The sequence below is a fragment of the Sus scrofa genome, chromosome 16, assembly GCF_000003025.6.
Source record: "Sus scrofa isolate TJ Tabasco breed Duroc chromosome 16, Sscrofa11.1, whole genome shotgun sequence".
Taxonomy (NCBI): Eukaryota; Metazoa; Chordata; class Mammalia; order Artiodactyla; family Suidae; genus Sus; species Sus scrofa.
This window is the reverse complement of record NC_010458.4, coordinates 30,674,683-30,689,041: the sequence shown is the minus strand read 5'-3', so window position 1 is coordinate 30,689,041 and position 14,359 is coordinate 30,674,683. Positions and strand designations below refer to the sequence as shown.

At 37.3% G+C, this 14,359-nt stretch overlaps 1 long non-coding RNA gene across 2 annotated transcripts in view; it reads right to left on the bottom strand.

The window, feature by feature from the left end:
- The window catches only part of LOC110257237, a 144,551-nt gene continuing 141,899 nt past the window's right edge, over window positions 11,708–14,359 (bottom strand). The window contains exon 3 of one of the 2 annotated variants that reach the window (XR_002339584.1): window positions 11,708–12,979. This is a non-coding gene — a long non-coding RNA (uncharacterized LOC110257237). Of the gene's footprint in view, window positions 12,980–13,654; window positions 13,923–14,359 lie in introns of those variants that run through there. The other variant, XR_002339585.1, reaches the window with a different exon arrangement.

The window sequence follows — 14,359 nt, the reverse complement described above, 5'->3', positions numbered from 1 at the left end:
GGTTACATGCTGATAAACTTGGTCAAGATGAAAATATCAGGAGTTCCCATTGTGGCGCAGTGGTTAACAAATCCGACTAGGAACCATGGGGTTGCAGGTTCGATCCCTGGCCTCGCTCAGTGGGTTAAGGATCCAGCGTTGCCATGAGCTCTGGTGTGGGTCCCAGACACGGCTCAGATCCCACATTGCTGTCATAAATAAAAAAAAAAAAAAAAAAAAAAAAAAAAAAAAAAAAAAAAAAAAAAAAAAAAAAAAAAAAAAAAAAAAAAAAAAAAAAAAAAAAAAAAAAAAAAAAACAAAAAAAAAAAAACCAAGGCTCAGATCCACATTGCTGTATCAAGATATTCAATACCTTATTTTAAAATAGGCTTTGTATGAGATGACTTTGTCTACTTGTAGGCTAATGTAAGTGTTTTTGAACATGTTTAAGGTAGGCGAGGCTAAATTAGGCTATGTGCATTAAATCCATTTTCAACCTAGGATATTTTCAACTTACAATGGTTTTTGTAGGGGGAGGGTTACAGGGAGGTAGGCCCATGGTAAGTCGAAGATCTATATATCACTCCTGGAAGGAGGATCAGTTTTTCAAGGCAAAAATCTCTAGATTACCAGGATGACATGGAGATTCCATTTTGTTAATTTGCTAAAGTTCATTGCTTTGGATAATAAGGATTAAAGATAACTAATTTTTGAAGACTTTAGGTATCTAAACCAGGAAACAAAAATTTAATTTCTATTGAGATATATGCTTACATACCCACTCAGAATCTCTACTCCACAGAGGCAAACTACATGAAAGAAAAATTGTAATGAGAAAGTTGCTTAGTGTGCATGACTAAGAAATACAGGTTTTCATCTTTAATGATTTTAACAAAGAAAGTCTGAAGTATAACTTCCTCAATAGAAAGTGACACCTACCACTGAGAACAGCAGCTTCAACTTTTGAGCATTTTCATACCTGATTTAGTTTTTTAATGCTTTCATCTTGGACCAGCATCTTCCTATTCAGATTTTTCTGCTCTTTTTAAAGAATATGTTAATACATCCATGGAGTTCCCATGGTGGCGCAGTGGTTAACGAATCCGACTAGGAACCATGAGGTTGTGGGTTCAATCCCTGGCCTTGCTCAGTGGGTTAAGGATCTGGCGTTGCCATGAGCTGTGGTATAGGTTGCAGACATGGCTCGGATCCCGCGTTGTTTTGGCTCTGGCATAGGCCAGTGGCTACAGCTCCGATGGGACCCCTAGCCTGGGAACCTCCATATGCCACAAGTGTGGCCCTAGAAAAAACAAAAAGACAAAAAAAAAAAAAAAAAAAAAAGAGAGAGAATATGTTAATACATCCAACCAGATTCTGTCAGGTATTGCTGGTTTGAGACATAAATTCTTGTGAGTAATTTTCCTACTTTTTCAATGACCTGTTTTTCGTCAGTTGTGTAAGTTAACTCCCAGAGGGATTTTCCTTACTTTCGGTGTTGGTGGGCTTCTCCATGTTTGGTCCCATGGAAGAAGAGCCAGTGGAGCACTGAGGTTAAAATTGTGGGCATTGGAGCCAAACTGGAAATTTACAGCCTGATTCTGCTACTAACTAGCTCTGTTGCCATGCTCATTACTTTTTATCTTTATGCTATACTTATCTGTATTATCACATATTTCTATATGATCCTGCTGTACTTATCTATGTGTGTGTGTGTGTGTATGATCTTACTGTACAAGGTACATATCTTTTTGTTTATCTTATTTATACTTATCATCTTAGATTCTCCAACTATAAAATCAGATGAATATCCACCTCAGAGTCTTAGTAAAGGATTAATGAAGTAGACATAAAAAGTGCATAGAACATACATCTGGTGCATAGAAAGTATGCAATGAATAATTTACTATTCATTATTATTCATTTTATTATAGTATCATTATTGCATATTATCATCATCATCATCAATATCATTTCCAGAATTCTTGTAAGAAGTCTATCTGTCCATCTGTATGTTAACACCAACCCTTTCAACCTTGGACACTTTCTCAGAGCTCACTACCTCATGGAAGTAGAGGTTTAACACTTTTCTCCTAAGAAAAGAGCTTAACTGTAAACAACCTCATCCTTTCTTGTCATTGTTTATGCATCCAATTATCCAATTAATATTTATTAGGCAGCCTATAAGGTGCCTGAGATTCTTACAGACACCAGAATATAGCAGATCCAAGAGCTACAGTCTAGATTTCAGCCCTTTTATGACAGTTTCTCAGGTTATTATTACAATTAGCACATAGAAATACCTGATCTTCCAATGTAACAACTCAAACCATTGGCTTGCCATGAAATATCATGTACAATAAAAGTAGTGCTATTTTTCTAGATTAAATTCACACTACTTCCTTGATAATGTAGTTTAATTTCTACTGACTTCAATATAATATTTACAGGATATGGAAAATTTTCATGATGCCTTAATGCTTCAGAGATAAGTTAATTTGCCTTAGAAATTGGTCTCTTTGCTTGCATATCTTAACAACTACCTAGGTCAGTGTATGCTTTCGCTACTGATTCTAAGAGTTAAATTTCAGGAAACTGGAAATACAGTATTGGAGTTTATCATGTTTATAGCTTTCTGTTCTCCTAGGAAAAAACAAGAAATCCATTTTGTTGACCTTCAAGACATGGTGCTCTGCCATGCTGAAAAACAAAGTGTTTATAAAACAAGAGCTAAATTTAGATTTAGGAGACATGAGTTTCTACCCTGAAGTACAGGATTTTGAATTAACCTCTTGCCATAAACAACTAGAAAACAGGACAAAATATAGGAAATACTTTCATGCTTTCAACAAAAGACAGCACAATACTGTGGTCTCTGAGAGAAAGGAAATAAAAGAATGAGATCTACAGCAACCCAAGCATTCTGCCTACAGAAAATTTCTAAACTGTAGCACAATGAGGGGAAATCAGATAGAGCCTGGAGACCTCCCTGAGTAAAGAAGCAGCTAGAATTTGCTGAGCATTTAAGGGAGGGGGTTATGTGGCAAAAGGGTTACAAAAACATGCAGAGACATATTCTTGAATCTTTAGTTTAAGACCAACCTTTGTAGACATAGAGTGAAACCCCAAGAGCCAAGGCGAGAACAACTTCTGAGAAAAGAAAATTTGGGGGGAGCTAGACCAGTGAATAATTTCCAGAGTCCGCACAGATCTAGGAATTATGCAGTTCCCACTGTCCAGTGTAGAGAAGGCTCCTTGAATACTCAGAACTTTCCATAGAGGCCACCTAAGGGTCACACCTAAAAGTGGGGCTAAATTAGCTCTGGAGGGGGGGAAATATATATATATATATTTTTTTTTTCTAAAGCTATCCTAAAATAACTTGAAAACAAGCCTCAAAAAGATAAAATTAATTAGTGGGTGATTGTATTACCTGCCAGAATGAAGTCCAATGCTCTTTTTTGGAATACAACAAAACCCAGCACTCAACAACATAAAAGCCACCATCCAATAAAGTACGTTTAACCATAAGATTATTTCAAGAGGTAAAGAGGAAGTCATTGGTGCTTTGAGCATATACCTGTGCTCTTCTCAAGCATATATGTTAGAGTATAGCATTACATATATAACATATACAGTGTAACATATGTAAGTATATATGTTAAATGTATACTTCCAGCTGCACCTTCAAATTAGGTCATACTCAGCTCTCTCTCCTAACATTGCAGCAACTGTGATGATCTAGGTTGTGACTACTCTGGCCATTGGGCGCTTCAGTGAAAACATGGAGCAGAGATTGGAGCCAGTCCTAACTGGACATCCCCCATGAATAAGAAATAACTTTTTCTGTCCTAAGCCTCTTTTTCTATCTTAAGATTTTTGACGGTTGTTTAACCTCAGTATAACTTAGTGCACCTCTACTGATAGAATGGAACTAACTAAATAAAAAAGAACAATTATAAAATTTCTAGGAGTTCCTGTCGTGGCACAGTGGTTAATGAATCCAGCTAGGAACTAAGAGGTTGTGGGTTTGATCCCTGGCCTCGCTCAGTGGGTTAAGGATCCGGCGTTGCCTTGAGCTGCGGTGTAGGTTGCAGACGCGGCTCGGATTCTGTGTTGCTGTGGCTCTGGCATAGGCCAGTGGCTACAGCTCCCATTAGACCCCTAGCCTGGGAATCTCCGTATGCCACAGGAGCAGCCCTAGAAATGGCAAAAAGACAAAAAAAGTAAAAATAAAAATTTCTAAACTTTAGGAAAACTTTATGATTTATTTCAGCTTTTTCCAGGTCTGTTCTAGTATGTTTAGGATACTGAGTTAAATGAAGTTTACCCTGAAGTGGATTCCTTATGGCCGATACCTTTTCAGATTCTTTACCTGCTTTGAACTCCCTAACCAAAATCCATATGGAAAATTATGTTTCCAAAAGTAATTGTCCTCATTAGGTCTCTTGTTTCCCCAAAGTATCTCCAACACTAGTGCCCTGAAGAACATCCTTTTGGAAATGTTGAAGTAGTTCAGGGCCCTCACTTTCCAAATAAAGGGAAACCTCCCAACTGAGGTCGAGGAATAATATGTAAATGGCAACGAGAACCCAGGTCTCTTAATTCTGTTTTATGCTTTCTGCCACACACTGCAGTCTGTTACAGCAAAGAATTAAGGTTATGTTTTTCCTCATCAGGTAAAGTGGCTAAAGTTGTCCTCTAAGCTCTGTTTTACATAAAATATTTCCATACCCTCCTCTCTCCTCTTGGTTGCCCAAATTCCCTAATTCCTGAAAATCACTCAGTGTACCTTCTTGGAAAATAATCCATTTTTCAATACTCCAGTCAGTTCTACATTTTCCTTGACTCATCCTAGTCCTGGCCCTTTTCACAAAAAGAAAAAAAAAATGACATTTTCATAAAGAAATGACAATTGTAAAAATTTAAGAAAGTTAAATCTCTCACAACATTAGATTTGCAGTCTTTCTTAGATGAGACATAGGATAATAAGGAATAATTATATTTTGCAGTAAGTACGTAATGAGAGTTCATCTACATTATAGAGGTAAAGAATAAACTTAAAAAATTTCAGATAAGTCACATTAACAGCTGTGCTTATCAGCTGAAGGCTTCTTTCAAATGCTGTACATAAATTTGCCCTTAGTTCCTTCAAATGTGGCATAAATGCTGCCTTCTCAGGAAGGCCTTCTTGAAATTTTCCAGATGTAATGACACATCCCCATCCCATCTACCGGCTTGGGAAACTATCCTCTCTCCCTGTTTTATCTTCCTTAATAATTTATGCTCTTCTGACACATGCCGCATTTTCATATTAATTTTCTTGCTGCCTCTCTCCTTAGATCGTGAGCTCCTTGAGGTCAAGGGTATTTGTGATTGTTCTCTAAGGTCTTCCCAGCACCTCCACATGTGCTTGGTATATTGTAGTCAGTCAGTGAATATTTGGTTGAATGTATGGATAAAATTTTATTTGTCTCACACAGCTCACATGAATTTGGGTATAACTGTTGACATTCAAAGGGACACAGCTTTTCAGTGTTCGTGAAGCATTGCATAAGGTGATAGGCAAGTTCAGCTTGCTAAATCTAACTGAATTCCAGATACTCAGAGAATATACCATAAAAATAGACTGCCTATCCAATAAAGTTTTCTGGAGCATGAGCTTGGAAAAAAGGTAAAAGGGCTAAAGTTGACCGCTAAGCTCTCTTGTACATAAAATATTTCCATACCCTCCTCTCTCCTCTTGGTTGCCCAAATTCCCTAATTTCTGAAAATCACCCCATGTACCTTCTTTGAAAATAGTCTGTTTTCCAATACTCCAATCAGTTCTACATTTTCCTTACCTCATCCTGGTCCTGGCCTTTTTAATCCTCTTTTCTGGTAAATAGAGCTAGGAAGTCCATCCTCTTGATCCCATAGTCTGTGCAAAGGTGCTGGATACCATGAGCCCATTCCCCTCTAGTAAACTAGAGGATGTATTTATGGCGCATAGAGTGGCATCATCATCATTCTTAAAACCAGTTCAGTGGAGGAGAACATATGACGCCAAGGCAAGGTTTTTCTTAAACTCTTCCACAATTCAATGTTTAGGAAAAGTTGGAATAGAAGAAAGGAGTAGAAGCATATCTTTCTAGGAATAGCTTCTATCCCTAAATCTAGTTTCTAATCAGATAGAAAGTTGATTATCCAAAAGCAGGTGGACAGGAAAACATCCCCATTTTAGGTCAACTCAGATAGTCATTCTGTTTACCCTTCCTGGTTGTCATACATAGTCCGTAAACATCTGTCTGTGTCCAGAGAGCAGTATACATACTAAACGTAAACCTTGGAAATTCTGAGAGTGAAAGAAAAACAGGAGACAAGGTGTAGAGCCCTCCGAATCTGTGTTTCTCCAGTGGATTCCATCACTGTGTGAGTTAACTGTTGGAAACGTGGCTGCGTTGAGATGTCAAAAAGTCCTGATTTCCTTTATCTCCATCTTTTTAAGTTGTTCTCTTCTCTAGAGAACCTCTTGTCTTGAATTTGAGAAATTCTTTATTTAATATGTGTTTCCACTATCAAATTTGATGAGTTTTAATTAATTCATTTTGCTGACTGCACTCTTTTGAGGAGATCATTTCCTTTTTGAATGCAAGCAGCAACCAAAAAGATGACACATTTTGTCTTTTTTTCTACGCCCAAATGTAAATAATTATGATAACCTCTTGCTATGTGGGAGGCGGCTGTCTAGTGTGATCATTAAATTACAGCTCCCGTATTGTGTTCTCTTTGGTTAATGTTCATCCTAATTCGATAGACTAAATTGTATGTGAGGCGGAAAATTCCTATTTGTACTTACAAAATATAGTTTAGCAAATTGCTCTGTGACACCACTCATTTTATTTCACGAACATTGGTGGTGGAAAATGAATACAGTTCTTTTTATTAGTTGTGCTGTGTCTTATGTATAAAGAGATCAAAACCTTTTATAAATTTTTGCCTTATTTAAAAAAACTACAACTAAGGAAAAGAGTAAGTTATTTCGCCCACTTGACTAAGAAGAAATTTATAGATAAAGGTTGATAACCTTCAACATCACACATCATATTCAGGACAGAATCGAAGGTAGAAATTGCCTCCTGCAACGACTTGGCCCCCATTTTGTCTGCTGGAGCACACCTGGATCCAGCTCCAGCTCTTCCAGATGGTAACTTTTTCAGCCCAGCCAGCTCTGAGACATGGACCATTTCTTTCATGTCGGTTCCCCCGTTTTTACTTAGTTGTCTTCTGTGTCCTTGGTTAGCACCTGCCTCTCCCCTCCCCTAAGAGAACACAGCAGTTATTAGCACTGTTCATAGTGAAGTCCTGACAATGCTACTGATCCTGGGAACCATGATTCATATTTTATTGCCACCTTCCTGGGTGGCTTTTATGGCTCCTTTTATTGCCACTATCTATTTATTCAGAAGGTGTCATTTTGAAAATAGAAACCTAAAAATGGGCAAGACATTGAGAAGAAAAAAAAAGAACATGTGCTTCTTGGGAATGAGTTTAACAAAACTGTATTTTTCGGAATGTTTCCACTCGTCCAAATTTATTTCTCTGCATGCCCTCCCACACCCAGTCCAGGAAATAAAGATGTTGTATCAATAGGAGAAGGGACTGTCAGAGCTAGAAGGAGTTATGGGATTAACCTGTCAAGCACTTTGGCTATACAGGTGAGAAGCTGAGGTCTAGAGGAGATGAGAAGCTGGTTTGCCCAAATTCACAAGGGTACTTCCACCGTAAAGAAAAGCCAGCTCTTTCTCTGCTCACTGGCTCTGTGCAGCCTTACTTTGCACATTTCTGTGTCTCTCAGAGCTGGCATTCAGTAAACCTTCACTGATTGATAACAGACCTATTGACTGTTTGCAGTACACTGAGCAAGGTGTCACAGGGACAGAGAAGGGGAGTTCTGAGGAAGGAAAAGCTGTTTTTACCAAAAAGGAGGTTTGCTGATCTCATCATTATTGGGTTTGGCTCCTGGAAAACTAGAAAAAGCCAAAGGAACTTGTGAAAAATAGGAAGTATTTGTTCTATTTCTTAGATGCTGTTATAAATATCTCACTGGAGATAAGAATCTTGGTTAATACTAATCACTCTATCCATCGATCATGAAGTATTTATTAACTATATAATATATATGCAGCACTATATTCCAGAAAAGTAAAGTATCCAAGGAAAATACTGCTTGAAATGAAGGATTTTATTTAAGTAGTTCCATCCACCATCATGGATCACACTACTTATCTGGAAAGTAGAACAATAACCTCACAGCATGGTTGGAAGAACCAAAGGTAAAATTGAGATTAGGTAAATTAAGTAATTGTCAAGCTGTAATTGCTATGTGATCAGTTTTTATTGTCTTAAAAAATCTTTTCACTGAAAGAGAAATGTATATTTATAAAGTTGCAAAACATGGAAGTATCTGAGACAAAAGGCATATATATTCGAATATTATTTTTTGTGCAGTTCAACTGTTGAGCCTTCTTACTTGGATCTGGACTCCCTTTGAAAGCAAGTCGTCCATGACAATTTTGAGAGCCCTCACAGTGTTATAAACAATTCATTTTCCTTTAGAACATCAGCTCTGAAATTTTCACTTCACACACTATCTTATCTCTCATGTCCTATAAAATTTACTAAAAACAGATGTCTATGGTTTTTTCTTTAGTTAAAGATGACCATTTTTGTTCATTGATCATGATTTTTTTTTAATTCCATGATGCTCACTATAGAAATTAGTAACAGGGAGTTCCTGTCATGGCTCAGTGGTTAATGAATCTGACTAGGAACCATGGGGTTGCGGGTTCAATCCCTGGCCTTGCTCAGTGGGTGAAGGATCCGGTGTTGCCATGAGCTGTGGTGTAGGTTGCAGGTGTAGATTGGATCCCGAGTTGCTGTGGCTCTGGTATAGGCCGGTGGCTGCGGCTCCAACTGAACCCCTAACCTGGGAACCTCCATATGCCGCAGAAGCAGCCCTAGCAATGGCAAAGAGACAAAAAAAAAAAAAAAAAAAAAAAAGAAATTAGTAACAGAGTTTTCAGTCTACTGTGGATTTCTACCTAGGTCAGCTGGTTATCCAATCTAATAGCCAGACTATCAGCATCAAGAAAATATTGTAGAATTTTTAATAAAATACATATTTTTGAATCAAGTGAAAAATCAGTAACATTAAAACAAAAACAGGTTTTGTTGTTTTTTTTTAACTATAAAATGGCTTTTAAAGTTACTCAATATTGAGTTTAAAGTTATTGTCTTAGTGAATTTCTGTGCATTTTAATCAATTTAAGTATTTCAAGCTAGGAAAAAATCAATTATTTTGAGTTCTAAAAATGAATTTTTTTTTTGGCTTTTTTTTTTGCCATTTCTTGGGCCACTCCCATGGCATATGGAGGTTCCCAGGCTAGGGGTCCCATCAGAGCTGTAGCCACCGGCCTACACCAGAGCCACAGCAATGCAGGATCCCAGCTGCATCTGCAACCTACACCACAGCTCACGGTAACGCCGGATCCTTAACCCACTGAGCAAGGCCAGGGATCTAACCCACAACCTCATGGTTCCTAGTCAGATTCGCCAACCACTGAGCCAATGATGGGAACTCCTAAAAATGAATATTTTTAAACTTTAAATTCAATATAAAATATTTTATCTTTTAAAACTTCTCTTCAGATATTTTTTTATTCTCTAGTAAGTCCCATTTACCAACTCATAAATGGTCTATATAGTCTATGTTTACAATGTATACATATTCAATATTTTATACTAAATTTTAAAAATTAAGTTAATTTTTATATATAATACCTAATATATTTATATTAGCATATGTATAAGCATAGTACACATTAATGTGCACACACACACAGAGAACAAAGACCTTCATGGGCCAGTATCTGAAGCTATAGAAATAGATTGCAGAGCACAGCAGGCAAGGGTCTCATTCTAAGTCAGTTTTCAAGCTAAAACTGTTTTTTTTTTTTTTTTTTTTTTTTTTTTTTGTCTTTTTGTCTTTTCTAGGGCAGCTCCCAAGGCATATGGAGGTTCCCAGGCTAGGGATAGACTCGGAGCTGTAGCCACTGGCCTACGCCAGAGCCACAGCAGCACGGGATTCGAGCCGTGTCTGCAACCTATACCACAGCTCACGGCGATGCTGGATCCCCAACCCACTGAGCAAGGCCAGGGATCGAACCCGCAACCTCATGGTTACCAGTTGAATTCGTTAACCACTGTGCCACAATGGGAACTCCCAAGCTGTAATTGTTATACAGATTTTATTACGCCTAAAAAATTCATTTAAAAGTAATGTATCTTATGCACATAGTATTTTCACTTTTTTGTTCAATAGTTGGGATTTCTAAGGACTTTATTTGCGTATTCCATTTCATTCAATTCAACAACAGGTATCTTGCCCGACATAGGGCAAGCACCAATATATCTTATAACTAACGAACTCACGATGATTTTTTAATGTCTGTTTTTATTACATTTATTACACATACGCTCACACTCACATACACTTGGCTTGGCTTATTTCTTTGTCTTTTTAGGTCTACCATAGCTCTGCTTTGCTTGGAGATTTGTTCTCTTCCAACCTTCTGTTGATGTTCCTGCATCTAACAGCCCCTGGTGCCATGCTCTTTTCTTTGAGAATAGTTACTGAACTGTAACTGTGTGGGAATTGATTGGGAGTGCATCTGTAACTTGGCACTCAGCAGGGAAGTACTGCCAACCAAGCTGTCGATATGTGCTCGCCCTCAGCTTGTTCCCCTCAAGTCCACTCTAAGAGTCCCTATCAGAAGCATCAGTGAAAATGCACACTTAGGAGTTATGACTCTGCCTCCCTCTATTTCTTCCTTTCCCTTGCCTGGTCCTGGGAGGAAGCCCCAGAGAAAATAAACCAGAGATATAAGCAAAAAGACCAAAAAAATTAACTCAAACTCTATCATCATCAATTGATGTGCCTCTAAAAATTTGGAGCTATGACTCTGGTGATGATTTCACTGAGGGTAAGCCTCCCAGAGACTCTGGTCAGAGGATACAAAGGCTGCAGCTCCGTGAGGGTGGGTGGTTTTAACTTTCAGGCAACTCTTTGAACATAGTATTTTTATTTCAGTTTATATCTCCCGAGTTTGTGTGAATAAACTCTAAAACTCAAAGCAAACCTCAGCATACTGAGAGTTAGGAATGATTCCATCTGAAACCAGAAATCACTCAGATGTGTGCAGAAGGTGACCCAGGTTCATGGAGAGACATTCAGACCTCTACAAGCCACTTAATGAAACTAAACTGCATATTGAATGTTTTTTTTGTTTTTGTTTAGAAGAAGCGGGGAGTTTTGCCTGGCTTTGGGTTTCACTGCCATGGTTGTGCACAGATGTAACTATGACTGTGGATGTTATTAAGGGACTGAGTTTGCTCTTTACCAGTTTTGATCATAGCCACCTTCGGATTGAATTTAAGGGACTAAAAAGCCATCATGTCAAAAATCTTGGGAGCCAAAGCAGTGCGTGTATTAGGAAGAAAAGGCAGTCTGGTGGTCTTAGCAGCAAATACACTCTGGGGAAATCCTGCTCAAAAACTGAAAACGAGTCATGGAGCCTGGGGTTGTACTTTAGCATGTGAAATATTAGAACTCACAAATAGAAGTTAAGCCCTAAGTTTCCTTACAATTTGAATTCCTACTTATTTAGATGCATAAAAAAACAAGAAGATGGAACAAATGACAGTTTATTACTAGGAATCTACTAATAGTGTTAGAAAAATTAAACTTGAAGGAAAAAGTTTTAACTACTTAAATGTATTTCCCTGGGTTTTGTGTTGTGGTGGTTGTGATTTTGTTGTTTTATTTTTTTATTGAAGTATGGTTGATTTACAATGTTTCTGCAATTTCTGTTGTAACAGCAAAGTGACCCAGTCATACACAGTTCCCTGTGCTGTACAGTAGGACTCCCTTGCCCATCCATTCCAAATGTAACAGTTTGCATCCACCAACCCCTTTTATTGATGTTGATGCTACTGCTTTCCAAAGTCCAAATCTGAAGCCTGGATGTGTAATTCAAGAGTCTTTCAAAAGTCACCGTTTATCCAAGGGCTTATTAGAGCAAACTGTACGAATCTCATTGTATTCTAAGTCTCTGAATATTTTAAGTTCCTCTTGTTCTATCAGCTAAGATATAAGTAGTTTAGCAGATAACTACTCTGACCACCAGTTTGGCATCTCTGTGCAATAAGAACAATTAGTAATATTTGAAGTATTTTTAAGAGAAAAATTATTGAACCCAATACAAGTCTTTTCAAACTTCATTTGTTCTTAAATGTTGAAATGTATGGTTTGGTTTCAAATAGAGCAGCGAGGCATTAAATAAAGAATATGGAATCACTAAATTTAAAATGATCGCTAATGCTTAAGTCCTCTCAAAAGTCATGAGTAAGGGGGAGAATGTATTTTAGTGGATATTTACAGTCAGTCTTAGAAAGCTCTATATCAACTGAGAGAATTCTATAAAACTAAACATTTCATCTTTGGACATAAACACATTTTGAAAATTTTAAGTATCTTACATAGAGGACAAACAAATTGATTTGGATTTGTGTAAGGATTATGTTTGCAGCAAGACTAAACAGTACACTGAAGGATGAAGGTAATTCATAAGGAAACACTTTAGAATATAAATACTATATCTAGTTTTAAAACATGCATAATACACTGTACTTGTGATTCTGTGATAATCATATTCACTTGCAGCTCTGATTCTTTCTTCACCTCCCATTCTCCTAATCACAGCACCATAGAATGAGAAGAACGTAGCCTAACCCCTTCACTTTACAGACGAGAAAATAGAGCTAAAATAAAATTTAAAATACAATAGGGCAATCCAGTGGGAAAATTCTCTAAGCAGTTAAGAATAATATGCTTAACATGAAGACCTTGATTTCTGTCATTCTCCTTTGTGATAAAAGTAACGCTGCTGTGCTGGAGACAAATCTGAAAGTACAAAGACAAGGAAATAAATAAGGAATTGTCAACCTAAAGGAAATGCAAAACATATGCAAATGATATTTTTGCTTGCGTGACTTCAGATTACCACAAAATTAAAGAGCAACAAGTTTGGTGTGAGGAAACAGAAATTCCAGCCCCAGTTCCTTTTGTGTTATATATATATATATGTACATATATATATATATATACACACACATATATATATAGTTATATATATATTGTTATATATATATTGTTATAAATATATATATTGTTATATATATATATTGTTATAAATATATATATTGTTATATATATATTGTTATAAATATATATATAGTTATATATATATATATATATGCTCTCTCGGTCTGTTTCCTACCTCTGAAGTAGGCATATTAAGACCTACCCTGCCCGTGTTACAGGGTATTTGCAGAGATCTAATAAGACAATGGATTTGACAGGCTTTGCAAATTCCAAAGCACTACAAAATGATTGTGCTATTAGTGTTGGTGCCACTTATAAATCTGTATTGCTTTAGGTCAGACTTGTTGCCAAATGACACCAAATTGAGGTTCTGGAGGACAGCCAGTTGATAAACATTGAAACTAAGGTAGTCTTTCAATAAGTCACACCTGCAGCCATTTCTCACTGTTCAACTGACAACTGGGCCCTGTTTCACATTACTTGGCAATCCTTGCTTCTTCTTCAAAACCCGTTCCGGAAGAATGTCAGGCTGCCAATGCCACCAAGCGAGTCCTCAGCATGAATATCCATCCACTACCTACCTTTCTGTTTTTTGAAGTTCTCTGCTTTCTTATTTACACATTATTTTTTGAATTGCATCTCAGCCTTGCAACCTGGCACTGTGCTGCTCTGGGCTTTTCAAACAAAACAATAATGTATGAAAGAGTAAAGGCCACAAGTTCTACACGGAAAGGCGTGGAGTCTGCAGGAAAAAAAAAAAAAAAAAAAGCTAAAGCTATGACTGTCGGAATGACAAGGAGAAGACACTAATATAACCGGACTCTTGGCTTACAAAGGAGTTAAAAATGAAACAGCGCCAGCTTAAAATCAATATGAAATTTTATAGGCAGCCTTTACAAAGAAATCAAGGCAAGCATAATATGATCTCGGCGGCTCACTCTTGGGAAGCAACGATCTCTCCATCGGGCAGTGCTAGCTAAATGCAAAAGCCAAGTTCTTCTGAAAGCCCCCCTAAAATGGAATTACTGCAATCAGGCACTGTGGTCAGGAGGGCATGGATGAGATTGATGAGGTTATCAAGAGACAAATAAGGAGTGAGCCTATACAAATGGCTGAGCAGAAAAGAAAAACATGTTCATGGAGCACATCATCGACAGCTTTCTTTCAAAGGATAGAATC